Raw genomic sequence first — 20,932 nt, forward strand, 5'->3', positions numbered from 1 at the left:
TTTAATTGGAAATGTTTCATCACCCACAATACAGCCCATAATTGTCTCCCTCCGAGTTTCATCTTCGCTCACATGAACCGCTGGCTATGAAGACAACATTTTGGCACAGACAATGAGTTGTAGGCTAGCGTAGAGAATTGCCGGTAAGCTCTGGCGGCTGCTTTCCATAACGAGGGTATTGGAAAGTTGGTACAACGCTACGAGAAACGTCTAAGTCGGATCGGCGACTATGGAGATAAGTAGCTGGAAGTTGTAGCTAACTGTTGCAAATGAAACAGTTTTGATTTTCACTGTGGTTTCCATTTCACGACCTATCGCTCCTTACTTTGCGAATAGCCGTCGTAGCACACTCATTTGCGATCGCTCCGCACCATCGATGAAACCAGAGTAAAATATCTGTAACATTCCTCATATTTCATAAACGGTTTGAGATATCGAAGTGAGATTTTGGCATTTGTCAGCACACAAATGGGAGAGTATTTTACCATACGACTCTTACGCAAAACTTCATTATCTACAGTATTATTCCACTAACTACAGATTTTTTTCGATGATAGAATGTAATTTTTAGGGCCACTGATAGCGGGGGAAACAAGAAATGCTATGGGTTTTGGAACAACATAAGTGAAGACACTACACGTTTATTTTGTACCGAGGATGTGCTTTTTCATAAGCTACTGACCTTGTATTGTATTGTATGTGAACCGGGGACCTAGAAACGACGAAGAGGCTCCGTCCGCGCCGCAGCCGCAGTGGTCCACAACTCCACGACGACTACCGCAGTCCACTTCACCCCTCCGCCGCCCCACACCGAACTCAGGGTTATTGTGCGGTTAGGCCTCCGGTACGCCCGATAGGCCACCCCTCCCTCCCTCCCAGGGAACGTCTCACACGAGACACGAGACGAATGTAACCCCTATGTTTCCGTGGTAAATGTGGTGTCCGCATACATGGAGAAAGTGTTTGCACAGCAATTGCCAGCATAGCGTAGCTGAGGTGAAATAAGGGGAACCGGCCCGCATTCGCCGAGGCAGATGGAAAACCGCCTAAAAACCATCCACATACTGGCCAGGTCACCGGACCTCGACACAAGTCCGCCGGGCGGATTCGTGCCGGGGACCAGGCGCTCCTTCCCACTCCGCACAACCGTGCGTTAGACCGCTCGGCTAACCGGGCAGGCAGCTACTGACCTTACTTTTTCTCAGTTCCTCACTTAACAAACCTAATAAACGACTGTTTCAGAATTCTCTCGCAATTACGTCTGCATGTTAGTGAGGTGACACTGTATAAACTCTGCTGTATTTTGGCAAAACAAGCAAATTTTAATATGGAAACAACAGAAATGTATAGATTTTACACAAAATTCACCACCACTCATGACACTTCCCTGGAAGCTACAAATGGTTAACAAGACAAGCGAAAATAAATCACAACATTTACAGCAGAATTCTTTTTAGATAGTAAGCATACCAGAGGTGACATATATTTTTGAATGGTTACCATGCACGTGTGGGCGTGGAGGCGCTCCACTTAATATTTACAAAAAACGTGAGCGTAGGTTTCAGTTTACAACGGCACTTCCCCACCAGCACTCGGTATTTACCCTACAGCGCCTGCCCGCAGCCCTTACCACTACAGTTCCGCAGCTCGTGGTCGTGCGGTAGCGTTCTTGCTTCCCGCGCCCGGGTTCCCGGGTTTGATTCCCGGCGGGTCAGGGATTTTCTCTGCCTCGTGATGACTGGATGTTGTGTGATGTCCTTAGGTTAGTTAGGTTTAAGTAGTTCTAAGTTCTAGGGGACTGATGACCGTAGATGTTAAGTTCCATAGTGCTGAGAGCCTTACCACTACCGCTCTAACCAGGCGTTCTCTGCCGACTGCGCTTCGACCGTTCACGGTATTCTGCACGGATTCTAACCAGCCAGAGGGCGAAAAAGAGATCTACAGAGGTCGCTCCAGACATGCACCTCTCGCTGCATCCGCCGCAATTTCGATAGCCAATAGCAAAACTGTAAACTTCCGCCGCGCCAGAAGTTCTGCCCGCGCGGAGCCGTCTACGGCCAGTTCCAGTCTTCGTCAGCCAGCGACTGACGTACGAGGGTATTCGCAAAAGTAAGGTCTCCTATTTTTTTACAAGTACATAGACCTGTTTATTTGTACAATCGTTTATATCCGTTTACAGCTTGAACATTTAGCTATTTTCCGACATAATCACCATTTCTTCCGATGCATTTTCGTAGAAACTGTGGCGGTTTTTGTATACCCATGTCATACCAGCTCGCCGCCATGCTGTTCAGAAAGTTATGAACCTCTTCTCTCACCTCGTCGTCGGAGCTTAATCGCTGGGACAACAATTACCGCTGACAGGTACTGTGAGACTGCCGCGCGGGATTAGCCGAGCGGTTTAAGGCGCTGCAGTCATGGCCTGTGCGGCTGATCCCGGCGGAGGTTCGAGTCCTCCCTTGGGCATGGGTGTGCGTGTTTGTCCTTAGGATAATTTAGGTTAAGTAGTGTGTAAGCTTAGGGACTGATGACCTTAGCAGTTAAGTCCCATAAGATTTCACACAGATTTGAACATTTTTCTTTACTGTGAGACTCTGAAAAAACTCAAACGGGCATTTCAGAACCGGAGAAGAGGAACGTTGAGCAAGGGCGTACACATTCTTCATGACAACGCTCGCCCAAATATCGCTCGGCAAATCGTTGCCTCTGCTGCAACAGTTTTTTTTCTGAGCACTATGGGACTTTACTTCTGAGGTCATCAGTCCCCTAGAACTTACAACTACTTAAACCTAACTAACCTAAGGACATCACACACATCAACGCCCGAGGCAGGATTCGAACCTGCGACCCTAGCGGTCGCGCAGTTCCAGACTGTAGCGCCTAGAACTGCTCGGCCACCCCGGCCGGCTGTAACAGCTTCGGTGGAACATAATCACCCACCCACCCTATTATAGTTCTGACCTGGCGCCCAGTGACTGTTCCCTGGGTTAAAATAACATTTTGCCGGAAAGCGATCCAGCTCCGACGACGAGGTGAAAGAAGAAGTTCATAACTTTCTGAACAGCATGGCGGCGAGCTGGTATGACATGGACATACAAAAACTGCCACAGCGTCTACAAAAATGCATCGACAGAAATGGTAATTATGTCGAAAAATAGCTAAATGTTCAAGCTGTAAACTGATGTAAACCATCGTAGAAATAAACAGGTCTTTGTACTTACAAAAAAATAGGAGACCTTACTTTTGGGATTACCTTCGTACCATCACAGTTTGGACACCATCTCGGATCGGATGTCGCCTTTTCCACCCAGACGGATTGCGCACCTACGACCTATACTCCGAGCCTAGTGTTCTTTGCTGTGGATAAGTTGCGCTGCACGAGAGACAGAACTTTGAAAACGTACTTTGTTTTGAAGATCGACTTTTCATTGGTCAAGAGAGTGTAATATACGCTCCCAAGTATCTATGTTAGTTTCTTTGGAGAACAATTGTTTGTGACGAACTTCACATTGCTAAGTCCGCAGCTCGTGGTCTCGCGGTAGCGTTCTCGCTTCCCGCGCACGGGGTCCCGGGTTCGATTCCCGGCGGGGTCAGGGATTTTCCCTGCCTCGAAATGACAGTGTTGTGTCGTCTTCATCATCATCATTCATCCCCATTACGGTCGGAGGAAGGCAACGGCAAACCACCTCCGCTAGGGCCTTGCCTAGTACGGCGGTGCGGGTCTCCCGCATCGTCCCCTACGCTCCTCGGAGTATGGGACGTCATCATCATCACATTACTAAGAAGAATTTCTAGAGAACGTTTATTTCCTTTTGTCGTACTGAATCAGAATCAGCAGAGAGTTAGTGTTCGCAGTTCACTTGCCTCAAATAAACGAAGTTTGATTACATCTACTTTTGGTCTTGTGGAAGTATTCCGAGTGAGGAATTCTTCAACGTGACAGCCTTGGACTACCTGAACATGCGTGCCTTAGCAAAGCATACCGTCGTATGTTAGCAAAACATCTTGCCGAGAACACGAGAAAATTCTGGTCCTACACGAACCCGCTTAGCATCGAAAGCATCTATCTACCCACTGGTTGACCAATCTGGTGTGCTGGAAAGATGAAGTTCTAAATTGTGCGTTCTTACCTCGTTGACGCAGGAGGATTGTACAAACATACCATCGTCCCATTATCTCACAGACTCTCTTGTTGTTGTTGTTGCTGTGGTCTTCAGTCCTGAGACTAGTTTGATGCAGCTCTCCATGCTACTCTATCCTGTGCAAGCTTTTTCATCTCCCAGTACCTACTGCAACCTACATCCTTCTGAATCTGCTTAGTGTATTCATCTCTTGGTCTCCCCCTACGATTTTTACCCTCCACGCCACCCTCCAATACTAAATTGGTGATCCCTTGATGCCTCAGAACATGTCCTACCAACCGATCCCTTCTACTGGTCAAGTTGTGCCACAAGCTTCTCTTCTCCCCAATCCTATTCAATACTTCCTCATTAGTTATGTGATCTACCCATCTAATCTTCAGCATTCTTCTGTAGCACCACATTTCGAAAGCTTCTATTCTCTTCTTGTCCAAACTATTTACCGTCCATATTTCGCCTCCATACATGGCTACACTCCATACAAATACTTTCAGAAATGACTTCCTGACACTTAAATCTATACTCGAAAACAAATTTCTCTTCTTCAGAAACGCTTTCCTTGCCATTGCCAGTCTACATTTTATATCCTCTCTACTTCGACCATCATCAGTTATTTTTCTCCCCAAATAGCAAAACTCCTTTACTATTTTAAGTGTCTTATTTCCTAATCTAATATTCTCAACATCACCCGACTTAATTCGACTACATTCCATTATACTCGTTTTGCTTTTGTTGATGTTCATCTTATATCCTCCCTTCAAGACACTGTCCATTCCGTTCAACTACTCTTCCAAGTCCTTTGCTGTCTCTGACAGAATTACAATGTCATCGGCGAACCTCAAAGATTTTATTTCTTACCATGGATTTTAATACCTACTCCGAATTTTTCTTTTGTTTCCTTTACTGCTTGCTCAATATACAGACTGAATAACACCGGGGAGAGGCTACAACCCTGTCTTACTCCCTTCCCAACGACTGCTTCCCTTTCATGTCCCTCGACTCTTATAACTGCCATCTGGTTTCTGTACAAATTGTAAATAGTTTTCACATCTGTCAACACCTGCTTTCTTTGGGATTGGTATTATTATATTCTTCTTGAAGTCTGAGGGTACTTCGCCTGTTTCATACATCTTGCTCACCAGATGGTAGAGTTTTGTCAGGACTGGCTCTCCCAAGACTGTCAGTAGTTCTAATGGAATGTTGTCTACTCCCGGGCCTTGTTTCGACTCAGGTCTTTCAGGGCTCTGTCAAACTCTTCACGCAGTATCTTATCTCCCATTTCATCTTCATCTACAACCTCTTCCATTTCCATAATATTGTCCTCAAGTACATCGCCCTTGTATAGACGCTCTATATACTCCTTCCACCTTTCTGCCTTCCCTTCTTTGCTTAGAACTGGGTTGCCATCTGAGCTCTTGATATTCATACAAGTGGTTCTCTTCTCTCCAAACGTCTCTTTAATTTTCCTGTAGGCAGTATCTATCTTACCCCTAGTGAGATAAGCCTCTACATCCTTACATTTGTCCTCTAGCCATCCCTGCTTAGCCATTTTCCACTTCCTGTCGATCTCGTTTTTGAGACGTTTGTATTCCTTTTTGCCTGCTTCATTTACTGCATTTTTATATTTTCTCCTTTGATCAATTAAATTCAATATTTCTTCTGTTACCCAAGGATTTCTACTAGCCCTCGTCTTTTTACCTACTTGATCCTCTGCTGCCTTCACTATTTCATCCCTCAAAGCTACCCATTCTTCTTCTATTGTATTTCTTTCCCCCGTTCCTGTCAATTGTTCCCTTACGCTCTCCCTGAAACTCTGTACAACCTCTGGTTCTTTCAGTTTATCCAGGTCCCATCTCCTTAAATTCCCACCTTTTTGCAGTTTCTTCAGTTTTAATCTACAGGTCATAAACCAATACATTGTGGTCAGAGTCCACATCTGCCCCTGGAAATGTCTTACAGACTCTCTTATGGAGGACTTAATAGTAGGTATCTCTGGCATAGAGAAACAACCGAAAAAAAGAATTAACTCGTCAGTTCAGAATAGGATCCCAGTTCGGTTTTACAAGGACTTCTCTAAGGTATTGGCCCCTTACTTAGCCAACATTTATTGAAAATCTCTCGCCGAGCGCAATGACTCAAGCGACTGGAAAAAAGCGCACGTGACTCCTACATGTAGCAAGGGTAAAATAACGGATTCGCAATATTACAGACCGATATCCTTAATACAGCCTTCACTTGAAGCTTCCGAGCTATTGGCTGTGGCCGGTATGGGTGACCGAGCGGTTCTAGGCGCTACAGTCTGGAACCGTGCGACCGCTACGGTCGCAGGTTCGAATCCTGCCTCGGGCATGGATGTGTGTGATGTTCTTAGTTTAGTTAGGTTTAAGTGGTTCTAAGTTCTAGGGGACTGATGACCTCACAAGTTAAGTCCCATAGTGCTCAGAGCCATTTTTTTTATTGGCCGTGGTCGATATATGAAACTTTCTCCTACCGTTTCATCTCCGACTGCGTGACATCTTCAGAGGTAAAGCGACGAACTGCAAGCTGAACTCGAGGGAGTGTCGAATATATAAACGGTGTAGAGAGCACCACGGTCCATGACATTAGTTTACGGAGACCTTTGAACAACGGGCGTTGCAGATTGCTAGTAAAAGACCAGGCAGATTGTACCGCTGTATAGATGATACTTTCGTGTATGGACACTTGGCACAGTGGAACTGGATGCCTTCCTGGTACATCTCAACAGTATCAATCCGAAAATCGAATTTACCGTGGAAACGGATAGTAACGGCCAGCTGAATTTTTTGTGGATCCGTCTTATCCAGCGAAAAGACAGGACGTTGGGCCACATGGTATGTAGAAAAGTGTAGTGACCTTTAGCTTCAAAAAGGTTCTAACCACCAACCCAGACAAAAAAGAGGTATGACTAAAACCTTAGTAGATAGTTTGAACAAAATTTGTGAACCGACTTATCTAAAATATGAGATTGAACATCTACAGTCGACATTCATATAAGAACGGTTTTTCTAACACTTCGCCTTAGAGTGAGAATTATGATCGACGAGGAACAACGGCCCCCCAAAGGCAAAGTTCTCGTTCCGTTCATTACTAAGATTGCTGATCGCATCGGGAAAGTGAGGAGCAAATGGTTCAAATGGCTCTAAGCACTAAGTGACTTAACATCTGAGGCCATCAGTCCCCTAGACTTAGAACCACTTAAACCTAACTAACCTAAGGACATCACATCATCCAGGCCCGAGGCAGGATTCGAACCTGCGACCGTAGCGGTCACGCGGTTCCAGACTGAAGCGCCTAGAACCGCTCGGCCACAGCGGCCGGCAAAGTGTGGAGCAAGTATGGTGTGGAAACTGTCTTCAGACCTCCAAAGAAGACAAAGAAATGTTCATGATAGGCAAAGATATACGACATTCTTTGCTACACCGGAAGTATCTCAAATTCCTTTTAATGGTGAACTGGTTTACACTGGTACCACGAAAAGCAGTATTAACATCTGTAGGGTTGAACACAAGAGGAAGTACCGCCTGGCACACACGGATAATTCGGCCATAGCGGAACATCTTTACCAAGAGGGTGATCATGAAATAAAATTCAGGAGAGGGGGGTCATATCGAAAATATCGCATTATCATGAGCGCATTCGTAGAGACGCTATAGAATTTACAAACAGAGTAATAATTTTAACAAAAAGAGGGAGGTGTTAAATTAGATAAAATTTAGATGACGCTGCACCGTAAGAATGTCTATCGATTACTTTCAGTCGAGAATGTTGGCATTACCACACATAATCTCGTAGCCAATGTCAAGTGATGCACTGTCGTGCTATCTACATTGCCTATGTATTCGGCGTGCCCTCAAGTTCCCGTTGCAGCTCGTCTCATTACCTCTGAAGGTGACTCCGGCAGTGGGAGATGAAACGTTAGGAAAAGGTTTTATACATCGACCACGGCCTGTCATCCCGGAAGTTTCAAGTGAAGTCAGTAGCGGCGGTGAAATTGTACATTGTATGATCGTGCTCAACAGAATTATTGAACGTATTGTCAGTTCCAGTATAATAAACTTCGTCAAGGCGGAATCAGCACGGTTCTAGAAAGCATCGCTAATGCGAAACTCAAGTTGCCCTTTTCTCGCTTATATCCTGAGAATTATGGATGAAGGGCAACAGGCAGATTCCGTATTCCTATATTTCAGAAATTATTTAACATGATGCCCCACTGCGGACGGCTCAAAAACGTGCGTATGTATGGGTTAGGTTGTGAGTAGGATGTTTAGGTTTTTATGTTGGTAACGCCACGTAGCGCTCTGTATGAAAATCACTGACTGTGCTGTGTGCAGTCTGTGGCTGGTTAGCATTGTTGGAATATTCGCTATTGCAGTGTTGGGCAGTTGGATGTGAACAGCGTGTAGCGTTGCGCAGTTGGAAGTGAGAAGCCAGCAAGCAGTGGTGGATGTGGAGAGAGAGATGTCAGAGTTTTGAGAGCGGACGATATGGACGTGTCTCTGTCAGAAAGAGGAATATATATATATATATATATATATATATATATATATATATATATATATACTGGGTGAGTCACCTAACATTACCGCTGGATGTATTTCGTAAACCACATCAAATACTGACGAATCGATTCCACAGACCGAACGTGAGGAGAGGGGCTAGTGTAATTGGTTAATACAAACCATAAAAAAGTGCACGGAAATATGTTTTTAACACAAACCTACGTTTTTTTAAAATGGAACCCCGTTAGTTTTGTTAGCACATCTGAACATATAAACAAATACGTAGTCAGTGCCGTTTGTTGCATTGTAAAATGTTAACTACATCCGGAGATATTGTAACCTAAAGTTGACTCTTGAGTACCACTCCTCCGCTGTTCGATCGTGTGTATCGGAGAGCACCGAATTACGTAGGGATCCAAAGGGAACGGTGATGGAGCTTAGGTACAGAAGAGACTGGAACAGCACATTACGTCCACATGCTAACACCTTTTTATTGGTCTTTTTCACTGACGCACATGTACATTACCATGAGGGGTGAGGTACACGTACACACGTGGTTTCCGTTTTCAATTACGGAGTGGAATAGAGTGTGTCCCGACATGTTAGGTCAATAGATGTTCAATGTGGTGGCCATCATTTGCTGAACACAATTGCAATCTCTGGCGTAATGAATGTCGTACACGCCGCAGTACATCTGGTGTAATGTTACCGCAGGCTGCCACAATACGTCGTTTCATACCCTCTGGGGTTGTAGGCACATCACGGTACACATTCTCCTTTAACGTACCCCACACAAAGAATTCCAGAGGTGTAAGATCAGGAGAACGGGCTGGCTAATTTATGCGTCCTCCACGTCCTATGAAACGCCCGTCGAACATCCTGTCAAGTGTCAGCCTAGTGTTAATTGCGGAATGTGCAGGTGCACCATCATGCTGATACCACATAATTCGACGCGTTTCCAGTGGGACATTTTCGAGCAATGTTGGCAGATCATTCTGTAGAAACGCGATGTATGTTGCAGCTGTTTGAGCCCCTGCAATGAAGTGAGTACCAATGAGGTGGTCGCCAATGATTCCGCACCGTACATTTACAGTCCACGGCCGCTGTCGCTCTACCTGTCTGAACCAGCTAGGATTGTCCACGGACCAGTAATGCATGTTCCGTAGATTCACTGCCCCGTGGTTTGTGAAACCCGCTTCATCGGTAAACAGGTAGAACTGCAACGCATTCTCTGTTAATGTCCATTGACAGAATTGCACTCGATGATTAAAGTCATCACCATGTAATTGCTGATGTAGCGACACATGAAACGGGTGAAAGCGGTGACGATGCAGTATGCGCATGACACTACTTTGACTCAGTCCACCGGCTCTCGCAATGTCCCGTGTACTCGTGTGTGGGTTCATGGCAACAGCAGCTAACACACCAACTGCACCCGCTTCTCCTGTGACGGGCCTGTTACGGACCCGTTTGCGTGCTACGACCATACCTGTTGCATACAGTTGGCGGTAGATGTTTTGCAATGTGCGGCACGTTGGATGCTCTCTGTCCGGGTACCATTCTGCATACACCCTGCAGGCTTCAGCTGCATTTCGTCGACACTCGCCATAGATGAGTATCAACTCCGCCTTTTCAGAGTTCGAATACACCATGGTCACAGTTCCTACAACACTACACTATCACAGACGTCTGGTAACACGATGTACTACAGTTGGTCTGCGTGCGGAGACGAATGCAGAATAACAATAGCAGCAAGCGCTACATGCGGACACTGCGACAGCTAGACCAAACCACAACAGTGCACTACAGCCACACTCGTAAACACGGTCGTCATCGTAAACATGTCCCTGCAGATGCTGCTCGCCGACCGTGTCCCGTGTTTGTTACAACACGCAACTGAACGTCGGAGGTTTCAAGCGTCAACTTTAGGTTACAATATCTCCGGATGTAATTAACATTTTACAATGCAACAAACGGCACTGATTACGTATTTGTTTATATGTTCAGATGTGCTAACAAAACTAACGTGGTTCCATTAAAAAAAACGTAGGTTTGTGTTAAAAAACATACTTCCGTGCATTTTTGTATGGTTTGTATTAAACAATTACACTAGCCCCTCTCCTCACGTTCGGTCTGTGGAATCGGTTCGTCAGTATTTGATGTGGTTTACGAAATATATCCAGCGGCAACGTTAGGTGGCTCACCCTGTATATATATATATATATATATATATATATATATATATATATATATATAATGATGACTTTTGAACATTATTAAGGTAAATACATTGTTTGTTCTCTGTCAAAATCTTTCATTTGCTAACTCTGCCTATCAATAGTTAGTGTCTTCAGTAGTTAGAATCTGTCGTTTAGCTGGCAGTATAGTCCCTAGCTGTATTGCAGTAGTTCGAGTAACGAAGATTTTTGTGAGGTGAGTGATTCATGAAAGGTATAGGTTATTGTTAGTTAGGGCCATTCTTTTGTAGGGATTATTGAAAGTCAAATTCCGTTGCGCTAAAAAATATTTTGTGTAAGTTTAGTGATGATCAGAATAAGTAAAGAGAGAAATGTCTGAGTACGTTCAGTTTTACTCAGCTGTCTCTGTATCAAATAACGTAGAAGTTTACCTACACAGTAACTCATAAATTTCCAAAGGGGATGTTTCACTTTCCCATTTTCCCTACGTATCGCGCCAGGGGGCATCACGAACACAAGATAAGAACATTGAATTCTTGGTGTTCCGCATATATTTACTAAAACCATATACCATACATCATGAGCTGCACTAGAAATATTTTATTTGCCAAGTAAATAAGTATACTTATATTACTGCTATATATTACATTTATCATTTTGTAGAAATTGATGCACACCTAGTTGTTTGTTCTTCTGTATTAGATGTCAGTCATGATGGGTTATGAACCCGGAAACTGGCTTTGGCAAATAAAACATTTCCAGTGCAGCTGATGATGTGCAGAAGATGCCATTTAATAATTAATAATTAAAATCCATTCAAAATCCAAAATCGTACAAAATTTTTTTTTTCAAGGCAACTGGGTTGAACAGTCTTAGCTGCCATCTTCAGGTCTTAAACATTTTTTCGTAGTAAAACATATTCATTTTACCAACTGCGACATAATCGCGTACACAAACAGTGATCCAATACTGTCAAATGTTTTTTATTTCAGTCTCTGATCACAATACCAATTCTTTAGACGATGACCGGTTTCAGTCCGTAATGACCAGACTCTGATCTAAAATATATAATAATTTTATCTTTCATAAGCAATTTATATGTTGCCACAGGCAATGTATTACGTATATTAATTGTTGACCGTAAATTCACCATAAAAAAGGGTGGGATCTGCTTTGTTCATATATTTCCTTTTACTAATTTTATATGGGTAACTGCATTCATCTCTTAATGTGTCACAATTGGTTTCTATGATAGTCATCAATTTTAATAAGCCTGCTACATGCATTTGACCTAATTTGTTTTATCAGATTATATTTTTTGCGTAAATGGTGACTACATCGAAGTAAGCCCACAGTAGCGACATCTAGGGTGGATGTAGGCAAACAGGTTTCCGGTAGCTACTGTGCTTCAGTAGCCAGTTGCAATAATCACTATGTGGACGATGTGGCCTATTCTACACATTATTTTAGTTCCATGTGACGATGCTGTGCTGATTATATTCATATGTTTTGACGATGCCATTATGCCCTTGTCACTATAGGACATGGTGTAAAAAAAGGTACGTTAAACCATATTTTATCTGTACGTTTCCCTTGTTGTATGACAGTATATTGTGATACTTATTGCTGTATTATGTTGAAAGACACGCTGCTCACTAGATGTGTATGTTTATATATTTTAGATCTGAGGATGGTCATTACGGACTGAAACCGGTCATCGTCTAAAGAATTGAGATTTTGATCAGAGACTGGAATAAAGAACATTTGATATTCATTTTACGCTGAACCTCTTGCACGATATGTGCTAGGTTTTATCCACTTGACATCTTGTGCATGAGCTTCTGCGTAAAATGGACATGTTTTACTGCAAAAAAAGTGCTTTAGACCTGAAAATGACAGCTAAGGCTTTCAAGATCGGTTCTCTTGGATGAAATATATTTTGTGCGATCTTGGATTTTGAATGTTTTTTATTACTTAAAAAAGATCGTGCTTCAGTACTCTCGTAATGAGAAAATTCAGTCTTTTAATAAATACAAGATTAGTCCAATTACAGCGGTCATGCGAATACAACAAGAAGAAGTCCTGATAACTGGTACAGTGGCAAGTACCCTCTGCCATGCACTTCAGAATAGCTCGGAGATTGCAGGTGTAGAAGTCGCACCCTGGATGATAAAACACCTTTACAGCCGTTGCCGGTAATCACTGGCCGTAATGTGCGGTTGCGTTGCTGTTGCAGGTGAGAGGAAATGTTCTCCACCCGGCGGCGAACAGCTATAGGGGTCCACGTGTGTGTGTGTGTGTGTGTGTGTGTGTGTGTTTGTGTGCGTGTGTGTCAGAGCGGGAGCTGTTGTCGACCTGACGTCGCCACCGCAGCACCATTAGGCTGTCCAGCTGACTGGAGATGTTTTGGCGCGGATGCGGAAAGTTTTCTGATTCGGGGACTCGCCCGCCACGGCCGCCCGTTGTCCCTGCGGGCGAGGCGTCTTTCCACAGGATCACACTCTTCCTCAGCGGACTTAATCGCCGCGGGAAGTCGCCTTGGTAGGGTGTCAACATCCCTTATCACGCCACACTAAGTACGCTGTAAAGAATCTGACCAAAAGTACTCACATGTATTGCTGGACATTAACACTTTGCAGTCCGTACGTGTCGCCGGCAGCGCTAATGCGGATTACTTGGCTTTTCGCCGGCCGTTCTTGATATCATCGCCATCTTTTGGATAGGGTGGATAGCAATGTGCGACTGTTTGCTGATGATGCTGTGGTGTACGGGAAGGTGTCGTCGTTGAGTGACTGTAGGAGGATACAAGATGAGTTGGACAGGATTTGTGATTGGTGTAAAGAATGGCAGCTAACTCTAAATATAGATAAATGTAAATTAATGCAGATGAATAGGAAAAAGAATCCTGTAATGTCTGAATACTCCATTAGTAGTGTAGCGCTTGACACAGTCAAGCCGATTAAATATTTGGGCGTAACATTGCAGAGCGATATGAAGTGGGACAAGCATGTAATGGCAGTTGTGGGGAAGGCGTATAGTCGTCTTCGATTCATTGGTAGAATTTTGGGAAGATGTGGTTCATCTGTAAAAGAGACCGCTTATAAAACACTAATATGACATATTCTTGAGTACTGCTCGAGCGTTTGGGATCCCTATCAGGTCGGATTGAGGGAGGACACAGAAGCAATTCAGAGGCGGGCTGCTAGATTTGTTACTGGTAGGTTTGATCATCACGCGAGTGTTACGGAAATGCTTCAGGAACTCGGGTGGGAGTCTCTAGAGGAAAGGAGACGTTCTTTTCGTGATTCGCTACTGAGGAAATTTACAGAACCAGCATTTGAGGCTGACTGCAGTACAATTTTACTGCCGCCAACTTATATTTCGTGGAAAGACCACAAAGATAAGAGAGATTAGGCCTCTTACAGAGGCATATAGGCCGTCATTTTTCCCTCGTTCTGTTTGGGAGTCGAACAGGGAGAGAAGATGCTAGTTGTGGTACGAGGTACCCTCCGCCACGCACCGTATGGTGGATTGCGGAGTATGTATGTAGATGTAGATTATAAATTGTTAAGTTTTACTAATCTCATCGTTAGTTCTCATAAGTTCAAAATCCTGTTCCCCTACTTTCATATATTTGTTTACTTGCATTGTCTTTGGTACTTAGTGTTTCTCTTTCGTATCACGCAACTCCACATTAAGTTTATTGTTCTCCTTTTTTGTTTTTGGAACGTTTCGGAAATAAGTACTAGCTGGTGTTGCTTTACGTGACTGGAAAGTCTGTCAACCGGATCATAATGAGACGTGTGAGCCGTAACGGCAACCCCCCAAGTTTTGCTCAGAAGTAGGTACCTGGTTGTTTATCAAAAAAATGGTTCAAATGGCTCTGAGCACTATGGGACTTAACATCTATGGTCATCAGTCCCCTAGAACTTATAACTACTTAAACCTAACTAACCTAAGGACAGCACACAACACCCAGCCATCACGAGGCAGAGAAAATCCCTGACCCCGCCGGGAATCGAACCCGGGAACCCGGGCGTGGGAAGCGAGAACGCTACCGCACGACCACGAGATGCGGGCGGTTGTTTATCCACCAATCAGACACTTTCAATAAGAAATCGTGAAATCGGAGACTCTTGTGGTCTGTATTGAAATATTGACATGTACGGAACACATTAAATAATGCGCAGTTAAAGAGGTACATGCATATCTTTTTTGACCATTTTATAGTTTTTCTGTACATAGAGCAATAAAACCTGAGTCGAAACAAGGCCGCGGAAGTAGACAACATTCCATTAGAACTAATGACAGCGTTGGGAGAGTCAGTCCTGACAAAACTCTACCTTCTGGTGAGCAAACTCTATGAGAAGGGTGAAATACGCTCAGACGTCAAGAAGAATATAATAATTCCAATCCCAAAGAAAGAACGTGTTGACATATGTGAAAATTACCGAACTAACACCGCTGCAAAATACTAACGCGAATTCTTTACAGACGAATGGAAAAACTGGTAGAAGCCGACTTCGGGGAAGAGCAGTTTGCATTCCGTACAAATATTGGAACACGTGAGGCAATACTCACCCTACGACTATTCTTAGAAGATAGATTAAGGAAAGGCAAACCTTCGTTTCTAGCATTTGCAGCCTTAGGTAGCTTTTGACAATGTTGACTGGAATACTCTCTTTCAAATTCTGAAAGCGACAGAGGTCAAATACAGGGAGCGAAAGGCTATTTACAATTTGTACAGAAACCAGATGGCAGTTATAAGAGTAGTGGGCCATGAAAGGAAAGCAGCGGTTGGGAATGGAGTGAGACAGGGTTGTAGCCTCTCCCCGATGCTATTCAATCTGTATATTGAGCAAGCAGTAAAGGAAACAGAAGAAAAATTCGGAGTAGGAATTAAAATCCATGGAGAAGAATTAAATCTTTGAGGTTTGCCGATTACATTGTAATTCTGTCAGAGACAGCAAAGGACTTGGAAGAGCAGTTGAACGGAATGGACAGTGTCTTGAAAGGAGGATATAAGATGAACATTAACAAAAGCAAAACTAGGATAATGGAACGTAGTCGAATTAAGTCGGGTGTTGTTGTTGTTGTGGTCTTCAGTCCTGAGACTGGTTTGATGCAGCTCTCCATGCTATTCTATCCTGTGCAAGCATCTTCACCTCCCAGTACTTACTGCAACCTACATCCTTCTGAATCTGTTCAGTGTATTCATCTCTTGGTCTCCCTCTATGATTTTTACCCTCCACGCTCCCCTCCAATACTAAATTGGTGATCCCTTCATGCCTCAGGATGTCCTGCCAACCGATCTCTACTTCTAGTCAAGTTGTGCCACAAACTTCTCTTCTCCCCAATCCTATTCAATACTTCCTCATTAGTTATGTGATCTACCCATCTAATCTTCAGCATTCTTTTGTAGCACCACATTTCGAAAGCTTCTATTCTCTTCTTGTCCAAACTAGTTATCGTCCATGTTTCACTTCCATACATGGTTACATTCCATACAAATACTTTCAGAAACGACTTCCTGACACTTAAATCTATACTCGATGTTAACAAATTTCTCTTCTTCAGAAACGCTTTCCTTGCCATTGCCAGCCTGCATTTGATATCCTCTCTACTTCGACCATCATCAGTTATTTTGCTTCCCAAATAGTAAAACTCCTTTACTACTTTAAGTGTCTCATTTCCTAATCTAATTTCCTCAGCATCACCCGACTTCTCCCAAGAACCGTGGACCTTGCCGTTGGTGGGGAGGCTTGCGTGCCTCAGCGATACAGATAGCCGTACCGCAGGTGCAACCACAACGGAGGGGTATTTGTCGAGAGGCCAGACAACATGTGGTTCCTGAAGAGGGGCAGCAGCCTTTTCAGTAGTTGCAGGGTCAACAGTCTGGATGATTGACTGATCTGGCCTTGTAACACTAACCAAAACCGCCTTGCTGCGCTGGAACTGCGAACGGCTGAAAGCATGGGGAAACTACAGCCGTAACTTTTCCCGAGGGCATGCAGCTTTACTGTATGGTTAAATAATGATGGCGTCCTCTTGGGTAAAATATTCCGGAGGTAAAATAGTCCCCCAGTTGAAGTTAAATAATATAGCCATAACGTGACAAGTACAGCTGAAAATAAAACATTTGATTACATGCTGTCGTATACTAATAAAACATATACCACTTACTGAAGGCCAACCCCGTAACTATCGGTATCATCATGTTCCATAGATTAGTAATAAAAGGAGAATATAAAAGTGTTGTTGTTGTTGTGGTCTTCAGTCCTGAGACTGGTTTGATGCAGCTCTCCATGCTACTCTATCCTGTGCAAGCCTCTTCATCTCCCAGTACCTACTGCAACCTACATCCTTCTGAATCTGCTTAGTGTATTCATCTCTTGGTCTCCCTCTACGATTTTTACCCTCCACGCTGCCCTCCAATACTAAATTGGTGATCCCTTGATGCCTCAGAACATGTCCTACCAACCGAACCCTTCTTCTGGTCAAGTTGTGCCACAAACTTCTCTTCTCCCCAATCCTATTCAATACTTCCTCATTAGTTATGTGATCTACCCATCTAATCTTCAGCATTCTTCTGTAGCACCACATTTCGAAAGCTTCTATTCTCTTCTTGTCCAAACTGTTTATCGTCCATGTTTCACTTCCATACATGGCTACACTCCATACGAATACTTTCAGAAATGACTTTTTGACACTTAAATCAATACTGGATGTTAACAAATTTCTCTTCTTCAGAAAGGCTTTCCTTGCCATTGCCAGTCTACATTTTATATACCCTCTACTTCGACCATCATCAGTTATTTTGCTCCCCAAATAGCAAAACTCCTTTACTACTTTAAGTGTCTCATTTCCTTATCTAATTCCCTCAGCATCACCCGACTTAATTAGACTACATTCCATTATCCTTGTTTTGCTTTTGTTGATGTTCATCTTATATCCTCCTTTCAAGACACTGTCCATTCTGTTCAACTGCTCTTCCAAGTCCTTTGCTGTCTCTGACAGAATTACAATGTCATCGGCGAACCTCAAAGTTTTTATTTCTTCTCCATGAATTTTAATACCTACTCCGAATTTTTCTTTTGTTTCCTTTACTGCTTGCTCAATATACAGATTGAACAACATCGGGGAGAGGCTACAACCCTGTCTTACTCCCTTCCCAACCACTGCTTCCCTTTCATGTCCCTCGACTCTTATAACTGCCATCTGGTTTCTGTACAAATTGTAAATAGCCTTTCGCTCCCTGTATTTTACCCCTGCCACCTTTAGAATTTGAAAGAGAGTATTCCAGTCAACATTGTCAAAAGCTTTCTCTAAGTCTACAAATGCTAGAAAAGTAGGTTTGCCTTTCCTTAATCTTCCTTCTAAGTCGTAAGGTCAGTATTGCCTCACGTGTTCCAGTGTTTCTACGGAATCCAAACTGATCTTCCCCGAGGTTGGCTTCTACTAGTTGTTCCATTCGTCTGTAAAGAATTCGTGTTAGTATTTTGCAGCTGTGGCTTATTAAGCTGATAGTTCGGTAATTTTCACATCTGTCAACACCTGCAGTACATCAGTGAAATTTACAGATCACAAACTGCTAAGATGCAACTTATTTGATAAAACATTTCTAGTGAATAAAACTATGATTCTACTGTGATATACCGTAACGAATTCCCTCTAACCAGTAAGTATTGTAATGTACGGAAAAGGCAAAACTAACGTTATCACGAAAGTAATAACTCTGCTGGCAAGCAGGCGTATGGGTATGTGATGTACTAAACCATAAGCTATGGAATAAGCCTAAAGGAAAAGTACTGCGTTGAATACGCAGTGTATTAGAAAGACGCTCATTACAATCAGAATCACGAAAGGCGTGTACCTCTATGTGTCATACAGCCTAGCTTAAGCTAGTGAAGAGAAAAGATAGTATGACCTACGATAGAAAAACCACCAGAACATGTGTAATATCACCAATTGCTGCAGTACGCCAGCATATGGCGCGTGATACCTAAATCGTTTAATTCGTACGGAAGTGATGATATTCAGTTTCTAACGTTGTTCTGTAATTTCTTGTCTACACACTTTCCCGGTAACAAAACTGCCGCTAAGCGAGGCAGGTCGGCCGGCCGTACATACTGACGGGTAAACCTACCCAAGGGAGACACTTCGATTTTGATCAGTTCTGAATATGTTGTAGTGCAGAGCAAAATTAAGAGACACTTATTTATTTATACGTGCCCATACGGGAGTGAAACACCCCCATGAAAAAAATTGAGTTCAAATTTCTGAACGAGAACTGTTGAAACTGTCACAGATATAAAAAAAATTTCAAATAAAAGTTCTATGGTTTTTAATGTATGTTGTAACGGTGCACCCAGATTTGTAAGATAATCATTTTTTTCGAAATCCCGCCACTCGCTATTTTGGTTTTCATTTCATCATTCGACTAGTAGCAAAATGTGTAGTATTATTAATGCCAAATTCAGTTAATAGATGATGAAGTCTTCCAATGTCGCATTTGTCAGAAATGAGCTAGAAATATGCGCCTGATATGTCTCCGTCTCAATGCCAATTATGATGTTGGGTTGTTTAATAAGTCTTCCCGAGATACACACACACACACACACACACACACACACACACACACACGTTGAAATAAAAAATATCTTGTGTTGTATTTTTTTTTCTCTTTTCACATTTGGTGCATTTTTATGTTTTCAGGTTGTATCCTTTTCAGATTTAATTATATTTGATACTGTTTATTACATTATTGTTGCAGCGTTATTGTAAATCTGTATAACAAAGAGAAATCCCAGAATTGTTTCCATTTTTCAATTGGGTGTTTCACACCTTTAGAGGGCGTATGGGCACGTATAAAAAAAGTCTTCTTTTTCTCTACACTACAACATATTCAGACCTGATAAAAACCGAACTGTATCCGTTGGGTAGGCTGCGCGTGCGAAACTAGTTACCGTACATAATTCAGCAGCACAGACGAGGCTGCAGAGTTCAAAATTATGTACAACTCAATTATATCGCTTACATAGCGTAAATAACCTTATTGATGTATCACCTTTTTGTAGCGGTCTCCTTGTATTTACTGACCGCCTCATCGACACGAGATCACAATTTCACATTTTCAGGAAACTAGAATTACATAATTACGTTACCCTGGCAATAATTTGGTCTAAATTTTGTTCCTCTGGCCTAATGTCTTCTTGGTGTTGCGTTTTCATTTTGCACTAGTTGTAACGCCGGAAATGCATATCCTTCTATTTCCATCTATTGTACTATTATTTTTTTTCCTTGTTTTGTTACCTCAAGATATGACATTTCTGTCTCTTTATATATTGTAATTGTTTTACTGTTTGTATATATATATATTTATGCACTTATGTCGATGTATAATTGGTTTGTTTCGTAAATATTATTTGTATTTTTTCGCTGGGTCTTGCCTAGGGAAAACTGCTATCGAACGATTACATCGATGGATCGTGTGAAGAATCAAAGTGTGTAGGATCTTTGGTAGTGTTAACACTGCCGCGTGGAGCGTGGGCAGAGCATAGAGAGAGTCTGGCTGGAGTAGCGAGTGGAGCAGGTGTGTTGTGTGTAGCTCCCGCGAGTTGCCGCGCTTTCGGGGTTTGGCAGCATGTAATTGCGCTCGACTTGCGATAATAGTTTCTGACATGGTGTCGCGGACGGGAAACATTAGCTGGCGCACATCAAGAGCCCGTTTCGTCTGGTGACCGTGTTGAGAAGAAGGCGCGCCAACATCCAGCTTCTGCAACACGACGGCCGACAATGAGTGACTGTCGCCACCTCCTCGATCGACTGCTTCAAACCTTCAATCAACCAACAAGGAAGACTGGAAGCACGTAAAGTTTTAGAACTGTATGGCAGACCTCAGCTTTTCAAATTGTTCCATTTGCCTCGCAAAATTACAGCAACTTAGCATGAACCTTTGTTGCTCATTGTCCCAATTACATTACCAAGCAGGGTCCCTTCCTTTTCCGAAATGAACCCGAGTGTCGTTGAAATTCAGATGCCAGCATTAAAGTACAATCATTCCATTTCACTGCTT

This window comes from Schistocerca serialis, chromosome 10 (genome assembly GCF_023864345.2).
Source record: "Schistocerca serialis cubense isolate TAMUIC-IGC-003099 chromosome 10, iqSchSeri2.2, whole genome shotgun sequence".
In the NCBI taxonomy this organism is placed as follows: Eukaryota; Metazoa; Arthropoda; class Insecta; order Orthoptera; family Acrididae; genus Schistocerca; species Schistocerca serialis.